Source organism: Melospiza georgiana, chromosome 25 (genome assembly GCF_028018845.1).
Source record: "Melospiza georgiana isolate bMelGeo1 chromosome 25, bMelGeo1.pri, whole genome shotgun sequence".
NCBI classification, from domain to species: domain Eukaryota; kingdom Metazoa; phylum Chordata; class Aves; order Passeriformes; family Passerellidae; genus Melospiza; species Melospiza georgiana.
In genome coordinates this window covers 7,421,294-7,445,752 of record NC_080454.1, presented here as the reverse complement: position 1 = coordinate 7,445,752, position 24,459 = coordinate 7,421,294, and the positions used below count along the sequence as shown (strand labels likewise).

At 55.3% G+C, this 24,459-nt stretch overlaps 1 protein-coding gene and 1 pseudogene across 1 annotated transcript in view; both read right to left on the bottom strand.

Moving 5' to 3' along the window:
• The window catches only part of LOC131093366 (zinc finger protein 271-like), a 158,738-nt pseudogene extending 146,672 nt beyond the window's left edge, over positions 1-12,066 (bottom strand).
• LOC131093388 (uncharacterized) overlaps positions 1-24,459 on the bottom strand; it is a 270,394-nt gene that overhangs the window by 192,977 nt on the left and 52,958 nt on the right. The window lies entirely within an intron of this gene.

Below are 24,459 nucleotides of genomic sequence, written 5' to 3'. Positions count from 1 at the left end.
AAGGCCCTTCTGGAGCTGACCCAGGAACACCCCTGTGACGTGCTGATCACCCTCTTGCGCTGAGCCCCATCGTGTGACAGGTAGGGCAGCCCCATGTGCCTTGAGGGCTTAGGCTTCACCGGCCGTCACCCTGTAGAGCCTGTCCCTGCTGACTGCCAGACAGGCGGGCAGTTCCAGGATCCTCTGGCTCCTCTGTTTTCCAGTGCTGCCATGTCAGCTCCTGAGCCTGGTGCCACGCTCCCTCCCTGCCCCTCCGGGCCTGGACCCACGTGGGCTGGCTGGCCGCTGCCGGCCAGGGGCAGTGGGCAGAGGCAGGGCTGAGGGCCAGCGCGGGGCCCTGCAGCTGCCCAGGCCACGGCGCTGTGGCCGAGCCCGCCCTGACACAGAGCTCTGACCCCACAGAGCTGCTGCCACCATGTGGGGAACCATCATGTCCTCGAGCAGGACTGCGGAGCCGGCGCTGCAGCTGCTCCTCCATGTGCTGAGCGCCTGGCCAGTGCACAGCGTGTGCACCTCCGATGGGGACGACGCAGGAGTCTTTGCCCTGGCTGTGAGTTTCTGGTGCTGGCCTTTGCCAGCCCCCAGGCCGCCTCTCCAGCAGCCAGCTCTCTGTGCTCCCCCCAGCTGCATCTCCCTGCCTCAGGCACTGGGCTGAATCCTGCCTTAGGGGCAGGGCTCAGGGGCACCAGGCTGGCTGCTGCCCCTGTGTCTCCCTCGACCTCTCCCTCGCACGCTCAGGCCCTGCCACGTGGATGTCTTGGCCACTGAGCGTTGTCTCTGGCTGTTTTATTTCTTGCAGGCAACCGTGGCACTGTGGAAAATCTTCAATCTGGCCTGGCGCTCGCCTGTCGTGCTGGAGGATTTCCCCAGTCTCTTTCTGCATCTGCTCTTCCAAGCTTACATCAGCACGCAGGAGATGCCAGAAGAGGTTGAGACCTTCTGGCAGGGATGCCAGGAGCAACACGGCCTCTCCGCCAACCCCAACAGGTGCTCCGTGCCAGTCCTCCCAGTCTCCCCATCCCTCCCATGCCCCAGGGCAGGAGCTGGGGCTCGTGACCTGGCCTTTGCTCTGCACACAGCTTTGCGCTGCAGACCCTGAAGGCCCTGCTCTGCCAAATGCGCTATGAGCACGTGGTGCTGTCCATGGAACGCAAGCGTGCCTGGGACACGCTGCTCCGTGCCGACACCCACCACTGTGCAGTGGGTTTGCTGGCCAGGTGAGACCTCGTTCTCCCCGCTGCCCCTCTCCTTTGTGCCCGCAACGCCCCACACAGTCCCCGTGCTCGTGGGCGGCAGGGCCTTGTCACCAAGGGAGGGATGAGCAGACTGGAAAGGGCCGGCAGAGGAGGGTGCCCGGGAACAGCCGCCTCCCAAAGCGCCCCCGGGGAGCTCGGGAGCAGAGCAGAGCTCTGCCAGTCAGCCCTGGGAGAGGTTTGCCCGCCCGGCCCAGGAGCAATGGTGCCTTTTTCTGCCTGCCAGGGAGATGCGCCGTGTCTCCACCATCTGGTGCTGCAGCATGGCATCCTGCCTCTTTGAGCTGCTCAGCGAAGGCGTTTCAGACTGGGAACTGCCCGCCCTGGCCTTCCTGGTGGAGGTGAGCCCCATGGCCAGCGCTGCCTGGCTGAGCTGCCTCCCAGCCCTCTGCCCTCTCGTAGCCGCAGCTGCCTGGGACGCTGCCTGTGCCCTGTGCTGCTGCCTTGGCTCAGCCCTGTGCACTTCTGAGCTCCTGCCAGCTGGCACCTCTGTGCCTGCTCTGTGCCTTGCAGCTCCTGGATTGCCTGGACTTGAGCAAATGTGCTGAACAAGTCCTGGAGATCCTGACAAGGCACCTGCAGAGCCAGTCCAGGGAGATGCATCGCGTGGCGCTCCGAGGCCTCGTGGTGCTCACCTCAATGGTGAGGAGGAGGCAGCAGCTGAAGCTGTGCTGGCAGCGTGGGGCTGGGGCAAGCAGCCCCTTGGGCTCAGCTGGGCTTTGGCAGCTGTGGCAGCTGCTCCCAGCTCTCCAGGCTCGCTGTTCAACTGCCCGAGTGCTTTGGGACAGGCCTTTGGCCTCTGAGCCCTGCAGCAGCAGCAGCAGCAGCAGCGTGGGGTTGCCCAGCCTTGTTTTGCACACAGGATCCAAGCATGTACAGCCTGACCGAAAGCCTTGTGAAGCTACTGTGGGATAGGGATGAAGACATCGTGGAGAGGACCCTCATTGTGCTCATCCTCCTGATGCTGCAGGAAGACCTGGCAATAGCCAGCCCCATCGCCCTGCAGCTGGCTGAGGTGCTCTGGCAGCTCTTTGACAATGTGAGGCTCTGTGCCCCCAGCCACGGGCACTTGGGTGCTGCCTTGGGCCTGGGCACAGGGGGGCCTGGAGCAGCAGATGTGGAGGGCTTTGGCTTCCTTTCCAACAGGACAACAGTCTTTTGCAGCTGCTCTCCATTCACCTCTTCCAAGACGTGATTGCCTTTGTAGTGGCAAAGGGAGAAAAGCCCCTGAAGAAGCCTGGGAGCCAGAGCCTGCTCCCACTCTTCTTCCACTGCCACAATAAGAACCAGTGTGTGGCACAGGTGAGGCTCCTGGGTGTCCCCATGGAAGGGGCTCAGCTGTCTCCCCACCCCCTGGCACCTGACGGGCTCCAGCCTCCTCCCAGCCCTGGCACAGAGATTCGGCTCCTGTGCCCTGGGCTGCGGTGCCATCTCTGGGTCTCTGCTGCTCTGCAGGCCTCTCGGGAAACGCTGCTTTCTGCAGTGAGGTTCCTGAAGAGGAAGGATCTCAAGCAGCTGCTGCAGACGGATCAGATGTGAAGATTTGCTGAGTGCTTGGTAAGGACAGCCTGGAATGCCCAGCCCAATCCCCGGAGCAGCCGCCTGCCCACGGCGCCCAGTCTGTGGGGCTGGCAGCTGTGGCCCCTGCCCAGTGCCGCACGCAGGGGCACCGGCCTGCGCCCCACACGCCGCTCCCTTCCCTGGGCCGTGCGGGCTCTGCTCCAGGCTCCTGTGGCCCCACGGCCGGTGCCCACGGAGCCCCGAGCCAGCCGGGCTCTGCTGCGGGGCGGCACCGCGGCTCGCCGGGCCCTGTGCCCCGTGCCGAGCCCGGCGCCTGCGGCTGCTGGCCGGGCCTCGGGGCTCTGTGGGCAGGGGGAGCAGCGCCGGCCGTGGGGAGCGCCCGGCCCAGGGGCAGGGCCCGCATCAACCATTTCCCTCCGTGCCCTGCCGCTCTCTGCAGCTGGCAGAGGACAGGAGCAGAGCGGCCGAGCACCTGCGCCGGGCCCTGCCGTACCTGCGGAGCGCACAGGAGCCCCTGCGAGAGGCGGCCGTCAGGTTCCTGGGTGAGCGCCAAGCCCGGCTCCCTCCCCGGCCCGCCCCATTGCCGCAGCTCGGCCCCGGCCCCGCCTGCTGTGCCGGCAGCAGGATCCGGGCGCGGGCATGTGCAGCCCCCGCTGGCCTGGGCATTGCTGCTGCCGCCCTCTGGCAGCCGTGCCCTGGGGCGGCAGCGTGCGCCAGGGGCCCGGGCTGAGCCCTGCCGGGCCAGCAGGGCGTGTGGCCTCAGGGCTGGCAGCGCCCGTGGGCGGCAGCTGTGCCTCTGAAGGCAGGACACGCTCTGTGTTCCCCAGGGATGGCCGGGCGCTACCTGACAGGGCAGCAGCCGCAGTTCCACATCATCTGCAGCGGTGAGTGAGGCCCGCGGGCTCTCGGCGGGGGCTGCCGCTGGCAGCTGCGTTCCCTGGCCCGCCCGCCGACGGCTCCGCTCCCTGCGCGCCCCAAGGGCAGCGGGGCCACAGCGCAGACACCTTGCAGGGGCCTGCGGGGCATTCCTGGCCAGCAGCTGCCAGCTCGTCCTTCTTGGCTCCTGCTTCCTCCAGGCCGTGCCAGCAGCTGCGTGCTATGGAAGAGGCTGGAGGCTCCGCCCAGCTCCCCGCAGATCCAGCCTCTGACTGTGCCTCTGTTTCTCTCTCTGCAGCCCTTCAGGACATGACGGATGACAGCAGCCCTGCCATCTCATGCCTGGCGCTTCAAGCTCTGCACATCCTTTTAGCTGTACAGAGCGTTCCCTCCTCCCGGCTCCAGAGGATGCGAGACCAACTCCGCCGCCTCTGGAAGTCACGGCCTTTCCTGTGTGCCCGTGGCTGAGTGTCCTGCCGCGGCGCTGTGCAGAACTGATCCTGGAGGCTTCGTCTGCTGGGGCCGCCTGAGCCTGCGGGGAACACCTCTCCTCTGCCAGCACTTCCTTTCCCTTCACCCACTAGAGGAACATTAAATTGCTGTTGTTGGATAGCCGGCTGTCCAGGAGCTTTCTCTTGGTGCCGAGTGTCTTCAGGCCAGTGGGGAAGAGGGGAAAGGCTGCTTGGTCTGCGCAATTTGCCCGAGCGTGCGATGTGGAAGTGAAAGTGGCCAAACGCCCCTTGGCCTTTGGTGGTTCCTGCAGGAATGTTTTTGTTCCTGCATCAAGTTTTCTGGAGCTGGAGGAACAAGTGTGTTCCGTGTTGTGAGAGTCTGTCTGAAATATCCCTCGTCTGCCTTATGATTGTCATGGAGAGAGACCACCAAAAAATTAAAACCCCCTTTCGCTGATCCGGTGGCCGGGAAAGTCATGTGCCTGAGGCCTGAAAGTGTTGCTAAGTTGCTGTTTTCACACGTGTTGTTTGTTATACGCTACACTGAGCTCACAGGGCATCCTGCCCTTTTGCACAATAGCTCTGGAATCCTCCCTACCTCTCAGCCTGGCTGGTTTGAGCATTAGGGTGCTCCCCTCCTCCAAGAGAAGACCGTTCATAACCACTGTGGCAGACAAGTAGAGATGTAAGAAACCTCTTCATCAAAGGACTGAGACATGAAATCCCTACGTGAGAAGGCCCCTCTCACCTTCTTCCAGAGACTGGGACCGAAAGCCCCAACTCGGGGGAGGTGTACAGGGCGAGGAAGGAAAGCTGCCCAAAGCAAGGTGGATGTTGCAGGTATAGGCAGTGGACAACGAAATCAATGACTCTCGCCTGCTGCCAAACTTGGACTGTGTGTATCCTTATTTCCCACCCCTCCCCGAAGATACAATAAACTACCTTTCTTTCAGCTGCAAAATCCATCCCCCTTGCCCCAAAGAAAAAGAGTATAATTGGGGTCCAGATGAACTGGGCCTCTGAGACCTCCCCGACACAACAGGCGGGTCCTCAACTGGACTGGACCAAAGGACTTCGTCTCTACATTTGGCAGCTCTATCCCCTCTCTCTTTCTCTCTCTCTTTTGTCTCTCTCTTCCCCCATCTTTTTCTCTCCCTCAATCCCTCTATCACATTTTGCTGTGGTCATTCAATAAAGGTGCATTTGTTTCGATTATCATTGTAAACCCCCTTGTACCGTGTTGGTTCTTTTTGCACCCTTAGATCAAATCCATGAACCATCACGAAACCCGTCCGTGAGGACGGATCGTGACACCCCCCGAGGACCCCTCCCCAAATTCCCCCCATAGCCCCTCCAGCACCCCCAGACCCCCCCGCTAAAACCCCATCAAGCTCCCCCCACACCCTCCCCAAATCCCCCCCAAACCTCCTCAAGACCCCTCCCCAAATTCCCCTCACGACCCCTCCAGGACCCCTCACCTGTCCCTGCACCTCCTCAGCAGCTCCCGGAGCCCCCCCGTCCTCTCCCAGCGCCTTCCCCGCTCTCTCCAGCGCCTCCCGCAGGACCCGCCCGAGCCCGGGGCGGCTCCCGGGGGTCCCTGAGGGGGTCCCGGGGGGCGGGGCGGGGGGCGCCCGCTCCATGCCCGGCCCCGAGGTCAAGGGGCGCTGCTTCCAGCTCGGCTCTGATTGGCTGGAGCGGCACGGGGAGGGCGGGAGTTGGTGAGGGGAGACGCCCGGTGATTGGTTGGTTTCGTAGAGGGCGAGGTGATTGACAGGAGGGGCGGGGGAGGCGGGCTTTGCCGAGGGCAGGCGCGCGGTGATTGGTTGGCTAGAGGCAAAGAAGACGGGAGTTGCTGAGGGAAGACGCCCGGTGATTGGTCGGTTCAGGTCGAGAGAGGCGAGAGTAGCTGAGAGGACGAACGCAGTGATTCGTTTGTTCGGGGTGAGAGGCGGGCGTGTCTGAGGTAAGGCATGCAGTGATTGGTTGGATTGGTGCACAGAGAGGCTGGTATTCCTGAGGGGAGACCCGCGGTGATTGGATGGTTTGGAGCAGTGCGCGCTGCTATTGGTTGGGAAAAGTCCGCGTTTTTTAAGGGAACATTCGCGGTTTTTTGGGGAAAAAAACTCGGAGTTTTAAGGAAAAATTCCCGATTTTTGCAGGAGAAACATTCGCTGAGGTTTTGACCCTACCTGCCTCCAAATAACTCAAATAACCCCAAAACACTTGGAAAAAAACCTAAATAACCCCAAACAACCCCAAACAATACCTAGAAATCCCCCAAATAACCTCAAATAAATCTAAATAACCCCCGAAACCGAAAAAAAAAACTCCCCCAAGTGAAAGCCAAAAAACCCCGAATGATATCAAGCACAGCGAAAAAAAACCCCATATAAACTAACATTAACCCCAAGAACCCCAAATAATTCCAAATAAACCCACATAAACTCAAATAAGCCTAAACAAACACTAATACTTCATAATAAACTCAAATAATTCCAAATAACCCCAAATAAACAGAAATAAACCAAGTAAAACCCAAGATAAATGCCAAATAGTCCATCAATAACCCCAAATAAACCCCAAACAAACCCCAAGTAACCCCAGTTCCTCACGTCCCCACCCCAAAACAGATCCCGACCAATCACAACGCGCGGCACTGACGACGATCCACTTGCTGGGCACAAACTCAGAGCACTGGCCCCGCTCAGCGATTTTCAGCCAATCAGCGCCCGGCCCGACTCTGACTCATCACTTGACAGGCACAGACCAAGGCCTCTCACTGCGGTAAATACTCAGAGACCGCGCGGTGTAATTTCCAGCCAACCAGAGCGTGTCTCGCTGATGACTCATCAGTTGCCAGCAGCGGAATTTGGTGGCGGGGGGAAGGCGACCATGGGGATGGGCTGGGGACCCCAAATTAATCCAAAATGGGGTCGGGACCCCAAAACGGAGCATGAGGGGCCTGGAGCCCCCAAAACCAAACACAGGGGAGGGGACTGGGGGAACGATCGGAAAGGAGCGAGCGTGGAAAAAGAGTGTCGGGACCCCAAAATTTAGCTGGGAGGGGAATGGGACCCCAAAATTGAGGTGGAAGGGGAATGGAACCCTTAAATTAAGCTGGGATGGGTATGGGGTCCCAACACTGAGCTAGGAGGAGGATGGGACACCCCAAATTGAGCTGGGAGGGGGGTTGAACCCCCAGACAGGATTAAGCCAATTTTGTTCCTGGAATATGTAAAGTACTTGATGGATATGCAACAAGGCCATGAATATGCAACGGATTGATGTAATGGGAGACAAGGACCATCGAGCAAAGGCTGTTATGGCCACCAAGACCCCCCAGTTATGTTCAGGGACACCCCTTAATTAATCTGATTTTAATTACATTACCCTGTTGCATATTCATAGACCTTCATGCATATACATAAATGAATTTACATCTTTCAGGAACTATTTCACATGGCCCAGCCTTGGGGGTGTCTCCCAATTTCAGGACCCTCCTCTGAAATGGAAAATGTAAACGCCCTCCCTTTGATTACTATTACCATTATTATTATCATCCTTATTATTATTATTATTATTAATAATAATAATAATAATAATAATAATAATAATAATTTATTTAGAAATTAAGGGGCTCTCAGGCAAAGATATGGGAGCAGAAAAACCAGTACTTTATTAGCAAAAATTAAAAATACAAATGCAGTAATAGAAACAAAAAGAAACAGTGACAGAATCAGAATCCTCTGGGAATTCAGTGAAAAAGGCTGATCCTCTTGGAATCCAGTGTGAAAAGGGCTGATCCTCTGGGAATCCAGATGGAAAAGGGCTGATCCTTTGGGAACCCATTTCTTACCCCCCAAAGACAGGGCAAAGGCAGGGCTGTGGAGTTTTTATACGGTATCCCAAGGGTGGAGTTGGGGTTTGGGTCAGGGGAGGAGTTCTGAGAAACACAAGAAGGGTGAGATCAAATTCCTGCCTGTTAGCAACACCAGCACTCCATATAGAATGTGTCCCCAAATCCTAAATTCCCTCTAAAACAACTGAGAAATTATGGAACTGCAGATATATTTGATCAATTTCCTTCATTTAAACCAGTTTGGGGTGTTTTTAAAGGATGAAGGTGAAGGAGAGGAAAATTAAGGCCAAACCAAAAGGCGAAGCAGCCAGGTGTGTTCCCAACATGGATCACAGGGAATGTGAGTGACCAGGGCTGTGCCCAAAGTGCCTCCTCTAGTGGGGGATGGAGCTGGAGCAGCGCACGAAGCTCTGCCCGCACTCGGGGCACTCGCAGGGCTTCCCTTAGTGGCGCTTCCGTTGGTGTCGGGTCAAGTGAGAGCTCCTGGAGAAGCTCTTCCCACACTGGGGACACTCGTAGGGCCTCTCGCCAGTGTGGATGCGCCGGTGCCTGATGAGGTGGGAGTTGTTCTTGAATCCCTTCCCACAGTCGGAGCAGTGGAAGGGCCTCTCCTCTCTGTGAACCCAATAGTGCTGGAGAAGATGGGAGCTGGACTTAAACCTCTTCCTGCATTTATCACACTCATAGGGCCTCTCCCCGGTGTGGATGCGCCGGTGGGTGATGAGGGCGGAATTCTGCTTGAATCCTTTCCCACAGTCGGGGCATTGGAAGGGCCTCTCCTCTCTGTGAATCCAATAGTGCTGGAGGAGACTGGAGCTGGTCGGAAACCTCTTCCCACACTTGGAACACTCGTAGGGCCTCTCCCCAGTGTGGATCCTCTGGTGCGTGATCAGGCTGGAGCTCTGGTTGAAGCACATCCCACACTCGGAGCACTTGTACGGCCTCTCCCCAGTGTGGATCCTCTGGTGCCTGATCAGGCTGGAGCTCAGGCTGAAGCTCTTCCCACACTCCCCACACTCGTAGGGCTTCTCCCCAGTGTGGATCCTCTGGTGCACAATCAGGTCGGAGTTCCGCCTGAAGCTCTTCCCACACTCCACGCACGTGTGGGGCTTCTCCCCATCATGGAGCTGCTCATGGAGCACCAGCTCCGAGCTCTGGCTCCGTCTCTGGCCGCCTTCCCAGCCCAGGCTGGCTCTTTCCCCCTCAGATCCCCGCCAGCTGCGTTTGCAGCCCCTCCTTGTGCGGCATCTCCGGAGCTTTTCCTCCTTGTTGGCTTCCTGCGCCGTGGAGCCGCTCAAAACGGCCTTTTCCACCAGGTTCTGCCGCGGGCATTTGTCCTCCCTGCTCTCCATGCTCACCTCCTGCTCTGGGGGAGGAAGGACAAGGACAGGATGGGATTTGCCTCCGTGCCACAGGCAAGGGCAAGGAGATCCCCCCAGGGCTGAGCTGCAGCCGGGGCCGTGCTGGGCTGGGAGATGGAGCAGCACAGAGGAGAAAGGGGCACTGACTTCCTCCTCACCTGCCTCAGTGTCCCAGGGCATCTTCCTCTTCCTTCCAGACTCCGTAGGGCTGGCAATGGGAAATCCTGGTTTGGGGAAAACAAGGGATGGGAGCGTTTGTAGGACTGTCGGGGAGTAGGACGGTCGGGACAGACGGAGACGAGAGATCTCTGCAGCCAGGGCGTGGAACTTTTGGTTTATTGCAAAGGGCCTGGGTGCAGGGCCCTGCTTGGAGCTGCCAGGCACAGCTCGGAGCAGGCCCAAGAGAAGAGAGGGGTAGAGAGGATGAGAGGGTAAGAAAGTAAGAGGAGAAGAGCGTAAGAGAGTAAGAGTCCCATTACAATACAATTAATTTTCTTCTGTGTTGAATATTCTATTTCTCACTTACCAATCTGGTACAAGATACAAATCCTAGAGCATTTACATACAGCCTATAAGAATCAATACATCACCATACTGTGTTACATTTTCAACCCTAAAATCTCTTCTTTGGACCCCTTCTGCTGAACTAGTAGGGTCTGGACCTGCCTGCAAGCAGAGGGAATTGTTTCATCAAAAGGGGATTACCTTCAGTTGGGCCACACCATTGTTTTCCAGTTGTTCACTAACTGAGATATCCCAAACCTAGCTTTCATTTCAATCTTCCTTACACTTTCTATATTCTCAAAATCTTTTGCCAGACAATCGTGTTTATAAGGCTTTCCTGTTTCATTGTTCCCAACACACATTGAGATTAAAGGTCCCTTTTGCCAAAGTCCATCACTACAATCACTGACCACCTGGGCTAAAGAAAAACCTCCCAAACACCCAGATTCAGCCCTGAAAAAGCCTCCCAGGAGTTCCCCGTCCCTCGACCCTCCCCTCTGGTGTTTGGGGGTTCCCCCCTGTCCCACCAGCTGGGGTCACGCTTGGATTGGGGGTCCCCCTTGTGCCCGGTGCCCGCCCTGCCCAGGCTGCTGGCAGTCCCACCAATGCTAAAAGCTCCCCCTGCTTCGCTCTCCCCATTTCGGGATGCCGGGGCTGTTTGCGCTCCCGGGCTCCCTTCTCCCCTCATTCTCTGCTCTGGGCTGCAGTGGCTCCAAGGAGTTCCCCCTGCCCCTCTCCAGGCTCTTGAGGCTCCCGCCAATGGCGGCGCTCCCCCCTCTCTGGGCTCCCCACTTTGGGCTCCTGGGGGACACAGGGCTCTGCTCCTCCAGGCTGCCTCTGCCGGCAGCCGCCACCCCCCGATGTCCCCCCAAGGGGCCTTTTCTGCTCAGCCTTGGACTTCTTCAGTCTCCAAATATCCCCCAAAAGCCCCAACCCAGGGACCCCCCAGGATATCCGGGCCGAGCACCCTCTCCCCGCTCATGGGTGCGATGGGGGGGCAATGATCCCACAGGTGGGCGCTGCGAATTCAGGCAGGGATCGACAGCGTGGTTCCCTCAGCTCAGCCTCCATCTTCCTTTGTCCCTCCTCCCCCTGCTCCTCCCCTCTAACCCCACCTCCTCCTTCCCCTTCATCCCTGCCCTTCCCTGCCTCCTCCTCCTCCCCCAGCAGCAGCCACACCCTCGGTTCCCGGTTCCCGCAGCCCTCGCAGCCCGCGGCAGGAGTGGGGATGGAGCCGGGACAGGTCGGGATGGGCTGCGCGGGGCTCTCGGCTGCTCCAGCCACTGCGGGCGGGGGGAACCTGGCCCGGGCCAAAGGAGAGGCAAACTGGGCAAACTGGGGGCAGAGCACAAAGCTAAGGATGCAGCAGAAAATGGAGATAAAAGAGTAATGTTAACATTAACTCCACACGAGGAAAAACTGGAAACTGCAAAGTTTAGGGAAGCCGAGAAAAAAGTTTTAAACACGACACGAAGTGAAGAAGATAAATCAGGGAAATGGAAACTTCTTGATGGAAGACAATTACTTAATAAATGTGCTTCTAAGAAAATATTAGAAGACATGCATCAGAAAACCCACTGGGGTACTCAAGCTTTGTGCGATTATTTTTTAAGGAACTAGGGGTGCACTGGGATTTTTGGAGTTGCAAAGCAAGTAACTGAAAGACGCTTAATTTGCCAAAGGATAAATAAAAAGGTGACGAGAAAAACAACATTAGGAGGTCATGAGTTAGCTCATCGACCATTTCAATGTATCCAAGCAGAAGGTTAGATTTCTTAGGCTCTGGATTTATGTGTAAAAAAAACCATTTACCTAGAAGAGAATATGCAATATGTTAGACAGAGGATTATAGAAGAATAAAAATATTTAAAGTATGAGTAACCTCCGAGAAAATTAAAAGGGGAAATGAAAGGGAAGGGAACAAGAGGAAAAATCAGAAAGAGAGTGGGATCCTCTGCAGGTCTTGCCCCCTGTGTTCGCGGCCCAGGCACCTGTCCCGGGTCCCGGCTCGCTGCCTGCCTCAGCTCCGCCTGCCCGGTTTCCATCCCAGGTGTGGCCTCACTGCCCAGGGCAGCTCCACCTGCCCCGGCGCTGTCGCTCAATTTGTGTGCCCTGCTCCCACTGCCTGGCCCGCGGCCGCTCTGCCGGCCATGCTGGGGAAGATGGGGGTTGCTCTGTCCTGCCGCCTGCTCCGAGGTCACCGCGCCCACTGCACCCAGGGGGGGTCCCAGCCATCCCATCCCCGGCTGCCCTGCCTGTGCCACCTGCGCTGGGCACCGCCGCTGCTGCCGGGCTCTCCCACCTGCCTTTGCTCTGCCGGCAGCTGCCGGATCAGCCGCCATCAGCCATGTGGGGGCTACCCACGCTCCAGGCTTGGGCTCCATGGGAAGATCCCCCTCTGGCGATTCTGGCAGCAGACTCTGCCCACACTCCCACCGAGCCTCGGCGGGATATCCTCCCCTGACCCCATCCTGCTCTGAGTTACGTCCCCTTGGTAACCACAGCTCCGGCTGTTCAGGGAAATTCTCTCTCTCTACAGGAAGCACCTAATCGAAACACCAGGAGCTCAGTGAAAAGGCAGCCCTCTCCAAATTCTTTCCCAAAACACGGGAGAAAGGTTATAGAAGGTAAAGAAGTGAAAGAGTTAGATGAAGGGATTGCTCTATTTCCCTTCAGAGAGGTACCCATGGGAGGGATGCGTTGCCCCGCCCCGCGGGAGCCACCAGCGCCCCTGCCGGCCGTGCCCGGAACTGCACCCAAGGGGAAAGCGCCGCAGCCCAAAGGCCGGGACTGGGTCCGGGCTCTGTTTGCTGTCAGTGCCGCAGCTGTTGGTGTTTGTTTGCTTTATTATACACACTAGTAAAGAACTAGTATTCCTATTCCCATATCTTTCCATGAGAGCCCCATGATTTCACTAGTCTAAAAATTAAGAAGGATGGGATTTGAATTCTCCATTCCAAGAGAGGCTTTTTCTGCATTCCCGAGCAGACACCTCTCTTGTAAAGCAAGACAAGCACCCACGGGCACTGAGGGGGGCTGCAGGATGGGCACAAGAAGGCCCTGCAGCACTTGGGCACAAAGGCACAGCAGGTGAGTGCAAGAAGGGAGCAGCAAAAGGCCAAGCTGAAGGCAAAGGCCAGGGCACAGTTCCTACAGCCCCTGAGGGATCAACACCAGGGCCCAAGCAGGCCCCAGCACCCAGGGCACGGCTCGGCCACAAGCACCTGGCAGAGGCATTGCCCTCCTCGGCAGGGGAGAGCCCACCCAAACAGCCCCTGGCAAGGAACCAGGGCTCCAGCTGCAGGGCACAAGGACACTGCAAGCACAGACAGCAGCACCCTCAGGACCAGCAAGTCCACCCCTTGATGGACATGGATTGGCAGGGCTGTCACAGCTCCCATCACACCAGGGACCCTCCACACTGGAGCCCTTCAGAACATTCAGGGTGGGTCTGCATTGAGAGGAGGCATTTCCTGATGGACACAGGGGCCTCTCAATCCACTCTGAAACTTAGACCCAAGGGGGGGAAATGCCAAAAATGTCTCTGATTATTCAGGGGATAAGTGGGAAAGATGTGTGGTTTTATTCAACCACTGTTAGCAGAAGTCCGAGATGGGTCTGAAATGCATGAAGTTTTATCTGCTCCTAATTGTTATCATGATTTACTGGGAAGGCATTTGATCGCTAAACTCGTAACGCAAATTAATATTATAAAAAGTGATACAGAGGCCAGTTCTGTAACTCCGTGCCAAATGTCACGCAAGGCCTATGCTGAAGTGAACCCAGAAGTGTGGGCAGGCCCAGGGAAATAGAGCAAGTTAGATATGGAGCCTATACAAATTACTTTAAAGCAACCAAGACAAGCAATACCCTGTTCCAAGAGAGGGAGGTAAGGGGTCACAGCCTGAGATTGAGTCCCAGTTCAGGGAAGGGCTTTTGAAGCCAAGGATGCCTCCCTACAACACTCCCATCCTGCCAGTCAAAAAACTGGATGGATGGACAGGAGGAGGAAACACAGAATTTTCAAGTGTTAAAATGAAGATTAACTGAGGCGGCAGCCCTGGGCCTTCCAGAAAGAGAAAAAGAATTTGAGTTACAGGTGGATGCTAAACAGGGTCTTTCCAGAGGAATTCTTGTGCGAAAATGTTTAACCTTATATAGGACCTCCTAGAGATCAATTCTGGGATCAAGTTAAAGCTTTGACAACCAAAAGAGCCTCTAAATGGTTGAGCAGGGCTCAGTTATTAGAGTATGAAACTTGTTCAATGGCACAGGAGGATTCAGAAGTAAGGACAGGGCAAGGCTTTAACCCAGCCTCCTGTGTGAACAGCCTGGAGAGGGGCTGGCAAGGAACCCAGGACTGCACTCAAGGGACAGAGCTCCAGACCCAGGCTGGGAGAGATTGATGGGACATTCCCTGGCCAGAGGGAGAAAATGTGTTTGTGGATGGCTCTGCAAGGACAGCAGAAGGGAAAAGAGCTACAAGACAGGCTGTTATTAAGGAAGGGGAATCAGACACAGCGCAGGTCACCGCCCCATGCTCAGCTCAACCCGCAGAGCTGTGGGTGCTTGTGAGAGCCTGGCACTGAAATGCCCCGAGTAGGAAGGCTTCAATATCTTCTGCTGACACCATGGCACCTAACAGGGGGGCAAAAGCAATTCTCACTGCTTCAGCAACCACTGGAGCAGATATCAAGGCACATTCTCCCACAGGAAGCTGGGCTGGCACACAGCCTGCCCTGGCACTTTGCTGCTGCCAACACCCAGCCAGGACATCGGCTCCTGCCTAAGGAGTGCAAAGCAGCACCATTGGTGGCCAAGGGGCCCATGCCAAGTGTCCCTGAGGGCAGAAACAGCCGCCAGCACAGCTCAACACGGGGGGACCCCTCAGCCTGGCCTCAAGGGCTCTGGAGCCCCGGAGATTTGCACTTCCCGCCTGCAGCAGGAGGATGGGAGGCCGCCCCTGAGCCTGCCCTGAAGGCAACGCAGCAGCAGCCAGGGCTCCACAGCGGGCCAAGCCCCTGCGCCTGCCCACAGATCCTCGCCTGGAATCCTCTGCAATCCTGGCCACCCTCCTCTGCCGTCTCCAGCCACTGGGGCCAAGCCTTGCTGCCACTGCTGCAGCTTCAGCGCTGGCTGGGCCTGCACTGCCACAGCTGCTGGGGAACACCACGGCACAATTCCACTCTGGGGCTCCCTGACACCCACACTCTGGGCTGCCTGCCGTTGCACTGCTGCAAAGTGTACCGTGTTTGGTTCTTTTAAATCTTATTTCTCTGCTCAGAAAGGTTTCTCTACACAAAGGTTTGCCTTTGGGAAAGGAATTTTAAAGGTTTTATTTAAGGGATGTTACACCACTCAATAGAGATGAGTTTAACATCCCAACAGACTGGGAACAGCCCAAAAGACACCCACAGAGATAAGGACCAGCAACAAAACATCAACATTGCCCAGCAGCAAACAGCAACCAACAGCTACCCCAGACACTGCCCAGGCAGAGCTGGAGACACCTGGGCTGGAACAGGCTGAGAATGAAATCCAGGAGTGTGGAGACCGAATTCACACATCAGAGGGGAAGAAATCCGGGTCCAACAGGAAACCACATGCTACCAACTTACACAACTTGGAAGCAAGGAACATTAAAGCAGTGGATTTAGATTGTTCTACATAAAGTTTAGGAAAAATGGAGTAAAACTCACATGGCATGGAATGATTTTTTCAGCACAGCCGGGCTATTTGAGAAAGAAATTATTTCTCTTGCACATCCAGGCCAGAACCAATGATACCTTGGCTCTCTAACAATAAAGAGATTCTTGGAGAGTTTTTGTTTTCCTTGCAGTTTCAGTGACAAAATTACAACATGAGAAAATTTTTTCATTATATTCCCACTTAATGTTGTCAGGTAGGTTTGGGACAGAAGTGTGAGAATCAATTTTTGGTCTGGGCTTTTCCATGTTCTCCTTTATGTAGCTTTTGCAAAATTAAAGAGCTTTAACTGTAATATTTTGAACTCGTAAATAGTTAATACTTCTTAAAAAAAAGCAGATTCTGGGGGGCCACATGTGGCTCACCAGATGGCTGCCCTGGAAGAGAAGCTTCATTCCAGGCAGCCTGCAGAGGAGCTTTAGAAATGCAAATGAACACTGCTGGGCAAAGTGTGGACAATGCACCTGGGTCTCTTGCCCGGGGCAGGAATTGGGCTGATTCCCTCTGCCCCTCACCCCAAGCTCTGCCTGCTGGCACTGATGGAATTTGCACAGCTGAAGGCAGAGCCCAGGGGGAGGATATCTGACCCTGCAACAGAAACGGGTGAAGCTGCAAAGGGAAATAGCAAATGCAGAATGTTGTGAAAACTTCACTATAAACAAATGGGGGGAATCATCCCTCTGCCCACTACAACATGTGCTCTCACTGTCTGTGTTATATAGGGTATATTAGGGCACTGGGGATTTTTTGCTACCAAAAATTCAGGGAAATCAGTTGGGAATCCAAGGATTTGATGATTTAATTAGAGAAAGGCAGTCAATTGATGCAGCCCTGGCGAAAAATGGAAAAAAATATGAATGGCCAGCAGAACAAATCCTACAACACCAGGGACCAGCCCCGGGGAACCCGAACCAATTCATATCAGGAGCCACAGAACCCATTTCTCATTTCAATTGCAACATTAGATTACAAGCTGCCCTCGCAATAACCATCCAGACAGCTCCAGCTCCTGACCTTCCTGCCGACCAATCCACTGAAATGAGGAACACAACACTTAACCATAAGATGGGATCATATTACGTTTTAGCAGAAAAAAAGGGGAGTTTGTGGAAAATTAAATTACTCAAACTCTTGTTGGAAAGAGATGACAAAGGAAAATTGGAGAAACAGATAACAAAGGAAGTAAGAAAGCACCTCATGCTCCAGGCCAAACCTGGAAAGGACAGGAATGGGACACGGTTTTGTGGCTCCTTGGCAGACCATGGGTTAAACGAATGCTGTTTCTCCTCTGATGTGCTACAGCAACTCTCATCTTTTTACCATGCTCCACACCTTGACAGTGCAGCTCATTCAGGAGCTGAGCGAGGGGCCAGGGATTTGTAGATAAGGAAGCAACGGGCGAAACCATCAGCTTCAATAAATGTAACTAATTAACAAGGACTGCTGCTCACACAAAGTCCCGCTAAATTCCTGAACTTCCAGAAGAAAGCAACCTTTACAGAGCCGTGAATATCGGCTGTTATACAAAAGTGGGGGTGCACACTGACGAGGACATGCAGTTGGCGGATCGGGAGGTCTGAACCTTTCAAGTACCTCAGCCAGTGGGCAAAGGGAGAGGGAGATGAGGCCAGGAAAATGAGGATAAAAAGGAGGCTGCGAACTACAACTATGGCAGAGAGCGCACGGCAAATGCCCCTCGGCCTCTCCTTCTGCTCAGCAATAAAGTCACTTTTACAGGACTCCTCTGTCTCCTCTGCGCACAGAAACCTCCGGCCACGGGAATTTCCCCGCACAGCCCCGGGCACGGGGCAGTCCCTCTGTCCCAGCCACAGCAACCGGGCCGAGCCAGCGCTGCTCCGGCAGCGGCTCCTGCCGAGGCAGCGGCCGCAAGGAGACCGCGGGCAGCCGCTCCCGCAGCGCCCTCACGCCAGCGGCAACACGCGCCGGACACGGCACAACGAACCCGCCCGAGCCCCCTGCCGCCCCCGAGGCCTGCAGCCAGCCCCGAGCCCCCGCACAACCCAGCGCGGCTCCCACCTGCGCTGCGGCCGCCTCCGAGCTCCGCCGCCGCCTCACCGCGCTCCGACCGCTGCCGCCGCTCACGGCACCGCACACACGCTCCAACAATGGCGCCGCTGCCCAGCCACGGCCGCCCTCAGCCCGCCACCGGGACCCTGCTCCGCCCCGCTCCCACCAATCAGCGCGCCACAACCGCGACTGACGGCACCATCGCCCAATCCCAGCCAGGGGCGGGCTCTGCACACGGCACAGCCCCGCCCCGCGCTCTCAGGGCCCCCCGGGCTGGGTGAGGGCAGAGCCGGAGCTGAGGAGCAGCCCTGGAACGGGCCCGGGCCCGAGGGGGATTGAGCTGAAAACACAAACAAACTTCTCCGCAGCTCCCGCCACGGCTTTCCCGGCACTGCGGCTCCGGTGGCTCCGGCTCAGCGGGAAGCCCCGGAGCATCACTTCTCCTGCCCCTAATCAGGAGCATCATTGTATCGCTTTGATTTCCCCCAAAAAGGGAAAACCGCCCCAAACCCCTGTGGATGAGTGGGAGATGGGAGAGATTTCTGACAGAAAACTCCAAAACTCAAAGCAGGATAATGAGAAGTAAGTGAAGATCCTTAATTCCAGGTTTTCGCCCACGCCTCCCTCCTCCCAGCTGCACCTGTTCAACCCGGCAGTGCCGCAGACAGATAATGGGGCCGGGCTCAGTTCATTCCCCGGGGCTTCTCCGTCTGCTCAGGGACAGGAGTCGTTCCCCTGCTGTACCCTGGGCTCTCTCCCACCGGAGACTTCTCCAGGAACTTCTCCAAGCTGAGTCCATCCCATGGGGCACAGCCCCCTCCAAGTGCTGCAGCGTGGGTCACTGTGCCCCGGGGTCAGTCCTGCCAGGACAGGCTGCTCCAGCGGGGCCCTCTGGCCGCGGGGTCACAGCCTCCTCTCAGGCATCGCCGTGCTCCAGCGTGGCTGCTCCGGGGGCTGCAGGGGGATCTCTGCATCCCCATGGATCTGCAGGGGGATCTCTGCATCCCCGTGGATCTGCGGGGGGATCTCTGCCGCCCCATGGATGTCTGCGTCCGGCACCGCCATTTTTGCAGTCACGAGGAAGAAGCTGAGCTCTGCCTGAAGCTCTTCTCACATTCCCCACGCCTTTCCCAGCCCAAGGAAGCTTTTACCCTTTTACCTCCTCACAGCTCCCCAGGCTGGGTTTGCAGGCCCTCCTCGTGTGGGATCTCTGGAGCTCTCCCTCCCCGTTCGATTCCTGTACCATGGAGCCGTTCCAAATGGCCTCTTCCACGAGGTTCTGTGGCAGGGATTTGTTCTCCCTGGTCTCTGTCCGCAGCTCAGTGCCTGGGGGAAGAAGGACAAGGAGAGGGAGAGACAGGCAGAAGGGCAAAGGAAAAGGCAGGAGGAGAGGAAAAAACAAGAAGGAACAAAGGAGGAAGGAAATGGGAAAGGAACATGGATGGATGAAGGACAGAATGAGGAGAAGAAGGAGGGTGGTCAAGGAGAAGATGGGATTTGCCTCCATGCCAGAGGGAAGGGGAAGGAGATCTCCCCAGTCCATGCCTGGCAGGATGGCGTTGGCAGTGAGGCTGTCCTGCAGCGATGCTGGGCTGGGAGATGGAGCAGCAGAGAGGGGAAAGGGGCAGTGATTCCTCCTGCCCTGCCTGGCTGTCCCAGCCTGGAGCGTCCTGGTGCTGCCGAGGCCCTTGGAGCGTCCGGCACTCCGGAGCCCGAAGCTCTCAGCTGCTTTATAAAGCTGACAAATTCGGCAGGATGGGTCTTGGTAGGATCTGCAGCAAACTGGGTTTATTGGTAAAGGAACAGGGCACAGAGCTGAACAGGGCCCAGGGACAAAGACAGGGCGCAAGCTGAGGGCACAGGGGGTTTTTATATGGGGTAGTGAGGGTGGAGCTGAGGGTCAGGGTCCAATGGATATGGGGGAAAATGGTGCAAAGGAGGGGTTAAGGGTCGGGTCAGCTAATAGGGAAACAGGGGCAGAGGAATGCAGTAAATTAGAGCCAATGGAGGGACAGAGAGGGAGAACATTCTAGGGACTAACCAAAGATGGGTAATAGGGTTTGAACTGGGGTAATTAGGCCAACGGGCCAATGGGGTAACATAACTTTCCATAAATCAGTATGTGCCTGCAAAGATCTATGGGAGAAGCAAGCTTTTTACCATAATCTTGAAATCTATTCTTCTTCTTGGGGACCAGTCCCCCACGGGTTGGAGATTGAGTCTCCCATGGGCCTCCACACCAGTGCATCTTCCTTTTTCTTGCAGCCTCCTTCTCCTCCGTCGAGACGAAGGTTAGGATTGACAAATCCTGTCTTTGGGGGAAGAACAAGGGGTGAGCACCTTGGGTTTTGTGAGAAAGGAGCCTCACTCTTTAGAATTTTTGAAAGTTTAATAAGGAATAATAAGGGACAAATCAGTAACAGCACTGGGTGCTTGGCGATGGCCAGAGGCACACTGGTTAACCACAGCAACACTTCTTGTCTAGTTTTTCCAGTGTATTGTTCAAATACATATTCATAATGGTTATACACATTCAAACATTTCTCTGAACTCGTTTACATGCTCCAGGAATTCTTTAGGTTGGTTTGACCCCCAACTCGCCTTTTCAGAGCACGTGCAGGAATCGTGGATTGCTGTTTTGAGGGTTGTGTGTCACTCCCTCATAAGGGCCCCGGTTCTGTGGTTTCAGCAGGTGACAGTTATTGACAGTGCAAGGGTCAGTGGCAGGGCTCCTCATCACATCCCTTCCTGAAATGTTATCTGACCATGCAGACGGTTTGAGCTATTTCCACAAGTACTTGAAATGAACATTGGCTATTTCACAGCTATCTCTGAAGTGTTATTGTCAGTTATTTACAAAAATAAAAGCATTAATTATTATTTCACAACTACAGCTACTTCTGCAAAAGTTCACATTCTAATGCACAACACATGGCATCCACTTTAATATTTTTCAAAAGCCAAAACTATAATGTACGTTTATCACACTGTCCACAAACTAAAATGTGATCCATAAATGATGTTCTGAGGATATGAGCTACACAGGAGCCAGGGCATTGGCCACAAAAAGCTGACAAATTATACTATAGCAAAAGCAGTGAAAAGTGATTACAAAATGTACTCTATCGAAATCAGTGTGATTAAGAATAGATTGCAGAAGTCAATACCTAATAGGAAAAGCCAACACTACCTAGTTATTGATAACAATCCCAGGGCAGGTTTTTCCCTTGCATGGAGCACTTGGGCCTTCCCCGGGCCCCTTCTGCCCTCGTGCAGAGCCGGTGGCATTTTCCAGCACACCCAGTTTGTAACCCAGAGCCGGGTGCAGCCCAGAAGGCTCCAAGCGCCTCCTTCCAGGCTGACTCTGCAGGTGCCGAGGCTGCTCTGGGCTCTGCCAGGGCTCTGCTGGGGCTCAGCTCTGGGCCAGGCTGGGCCCGCTCTCCCCTCACATTGCTCCGGGCAGCTGAGGCACAGCGGGAGAAGGAAGGGACACGGCAAGGCAGTTCAGGGTTAAGCGAGTTTTTATTCAAACAACTGCCATAACAAACAGGCTGTCCTAACTACCATAACCAACTACAGTGCTAACTACCATAACTAACTAGTTGTCCTTACTTCTGTAACTGAAAGCTGTCCTCAAGGGCTTAATCTCCTCCTCTGCTCCCTCAGTTGCTTCACTGTAGTGATCAGAGGGGTCAGGCTGGAGAGAGGCTTGGCTGATGATAAAAATGGGTGCTGCCCAAAGGATAAAAAGGAAAGAAATGAACTGTTACTTTCCAGAGTCAAGTTCCTCACAGGCTCTGTTGCAACAGGACAAAGGGAAATGGTTTGAGACTGAGGAGAGGGAAGCAGGCTCAGATTAGATCTAAGGAAGAATTTTTTAACCAGCAGAGTGGGGAAACACTGACAGAAGGTGCCCAGAGATGTGGGAGGTGCCTCCTCCCTGGAAACATCCAAGCTCAGGTCAGGCAGGGCTTTGGGCCCCATGAGCTGCTTGAAGATGTCCCTGCTCACTGTGGGGCACCAGGCCCAGATGAGCTCCAAAGGAGCCTGCCAAGCCACAGCAGGCGAGGATTCTGCTTGCTCTGCGTCTGGAATGCAGCCAGACTGGAGACTGTCGGAGGGGGCCCCACAAGAAAACCCCTCCCTGGTGCTGCTGCTTCCCCTGCAGCCCCTGGCCCTCAGCTGCAGCAGCTCCTGGGCAGCCCAGCGCCGCTCCTCGTCCGGCTCCAGGCTGCACTCGAGGCAGTCCCGCAGCAGAGCCGACAGGCGCCGGGGCTCCTGCAGCTGCGGGGTCCCGTTCTGCCGTATCAGAGCGCGAGCCTGCAGGGAAAGCAAACTCAGCGCTCTGCCAGCTCCCTTCACACCCACACGGGCTCACATCCACCCCGGGGCCTCAGCCCCAGCTCCAGGGGCACTTTCCTCCCTGACACAGGTGCTGCTCAGAGCTCATTTTGCTATGCCAACCAAAACACCCAAACCCTGGGGCTGCCACAGCCACTGCAACATCCAAATGATCTCGCCTTGAGAGCCAGTTTCATTGGCTGACTCTGTTAGTAGGAACCTCAATCAGAAATAGCACATTTTGCTTCTCCAAATGTGGACACCAGCTTTAAGGCCATTTTCCAGAGTCAGTGTGGTCTGCCTGTGTTATTTCAGAGGATTCTTACATCAAGGTCATCTCTGCAGTGCCACTGACACTCAAGTAAATGCATTCCTGATGCCCCATCCCAGAAACTGCCAGGCAAGAAACAGGTTTGTGTTGCTGAAAGCTCAGGCTTGGTGACACAGAGAAAGTAGCTTGGACTAGGAAAGAAATACTTTAGACTATGGGGATGTTAAACAATCATCCTTATGTTTTCAACAAGTTTTCAAGTGAGAAGAATCAGGGGGAAATCATCTCACAAAACCTCTTTTAGAAACTCCTGCAGAAAACTTGTTGGGTTTGGGGCTGGGATGTGGGGTTGGTGTGGGGTTTTCTTGCAAGGTAACATTAGACCTGATGCACTTGCTTCACATTTCCAGGTCATCCTCACACTCAGATGAGCGGCAACAACATAAATCGCAAAGCAAATTGTTGCTGGAGACTGAAGAATATTCTTCTGTGTTGGGGGTGGAGTCCTCTGGGAATTCCCTTCCCATGTGCAGAAACCTCCAGCTGCTGCTCCCAGTGCAGGGTCCCCCTGTGCACACAGGCCTCTGCAGCCACTGCAGAATTTGCCTCTTACCATGGCCGCCGTTTCCCTGAAGTAAGGAGGTTCTCCTTCCACCATCTCGATGGTCACAGTGCCAAAGGCCCAGATGTCCACCTTGGGGCCATAAGGAGATCTGGTCACAGCTTCTGGGGCCATCCAGTGAGCAGTGCCCACCATGGAGCTGCACTGGTCCTGCTCAGGGCTGAGCTGAGCGCAGAGGCCAAAATCAGCTGAGGACAGAAACAAACCCTGTCAAAGGCAGCTGCAATGAGGAAACCAAGCACCAAGATTCCCCACTCTCAGTCTGAGAGTGCAGTAGTGAAGTCAGCTGGAAAAGCCCTCAGGGCTGTAGCCAAGGAAAGATGGAACTGGACCCTTCAAGAAACCCTCAGCTTTCATGCAGTGGCTTTTACTGATTCTCTTGGAGCTTTAGATTCCCACTGCTGCTCCTCTGGCAGGGCCATAGGCAGAGCAAAGGCACTGCTGGCACCCTGCTCCTCTGCTGAGCTCTCTGCAGGGGCAGCCGCTCTCAGCTGGCAGCAGGGGCCGGGCAGTGCCCCCAGCAGCCCTTGTGGGGCTCTGGCCCTCCCTGGGAAGCAGCCCCACACCCGCAGCCCGGGAGCGCCGTGCCTGGCCAGGAACACCCACCCAGCCTGACAGAGCCGTCCATGCCCAGGAGGATGTTGGAGCTCTTCAGATCCCTGTGGATCACCCGCTTGGAATGGAGGAAATCCAGGCCCTGCACACACTGAGAGAGAACAACATGGTAAATAGGTGTGATTCATGCTGATAAAATTGAAACAGTAATCAATATTGATACAGTAATTAATATTTGGAAATTATAAAACAGATAAAAGTTGTAATGCCAAAGAAGAAAGGGAGAGGAGGGGCTCCACCCCCTCTCCTGGCAGATGTTCAAGGATAGGAGGAAAAAGCAAGAGATAACAGTTACTAAAAATTAACTGAGAGAAGTGAACATCTGATTGGGTCCCAGGAAAATGCCCGCTATAAGAGATTTATTGCTTTGATGCTAAAATGTAGTAATATCTTTGTTTTGGCTTACATTGTACTGGTTTGGTGCGCATGTGTAACCCAAAGGTGAATTAAATGATAACGAAGAAGACTATACGGCCTTCATCAGTGACGACCCCCAAAGACTTGTGCGACCACCAAACCGAGTGGTGGCGCATGCGTGGTAAAGGTGATGAGGAGGGCGGAGACAGAAAAGTGACAAGCCAAAAATAGGAGGAGATGGCATTGACACATGGCATATAAGGGGCGACTTTCACTTGGCAAACTTGTACGTGAAGTGGCAAGGGTCATTGAACCCTGCCCTCCGTACCCCGCGGTTGTTTTTGCTTATGTGCTATTATTTGAACCATATTATCCCTTATTTATATATTTGCTAAACTATTTAATTAATATTGCTGCTACCTTAAATATTGTTTGGGGTTTTTTTATGATGGGATAATTGGGCAAACATAACACCTGCAAGCACAGAAGGACATCTGTCAGGGCTGGGCTGGCTGCTGAGAATGCCTCGGGCAGGAGGATCCTCCGGCAACGAGCCCAGAGCCACTCTGGGCACTGAGGCCTCCGTGTCCCACAGCAACGGGAACACCACGGGGACGTGGCGCTGTTCCTGCGACATCCCAGCAGCAGTTCACGCAGAAACCGCCTGGAAGGTTCTCCTGTGTCACAAAGGAA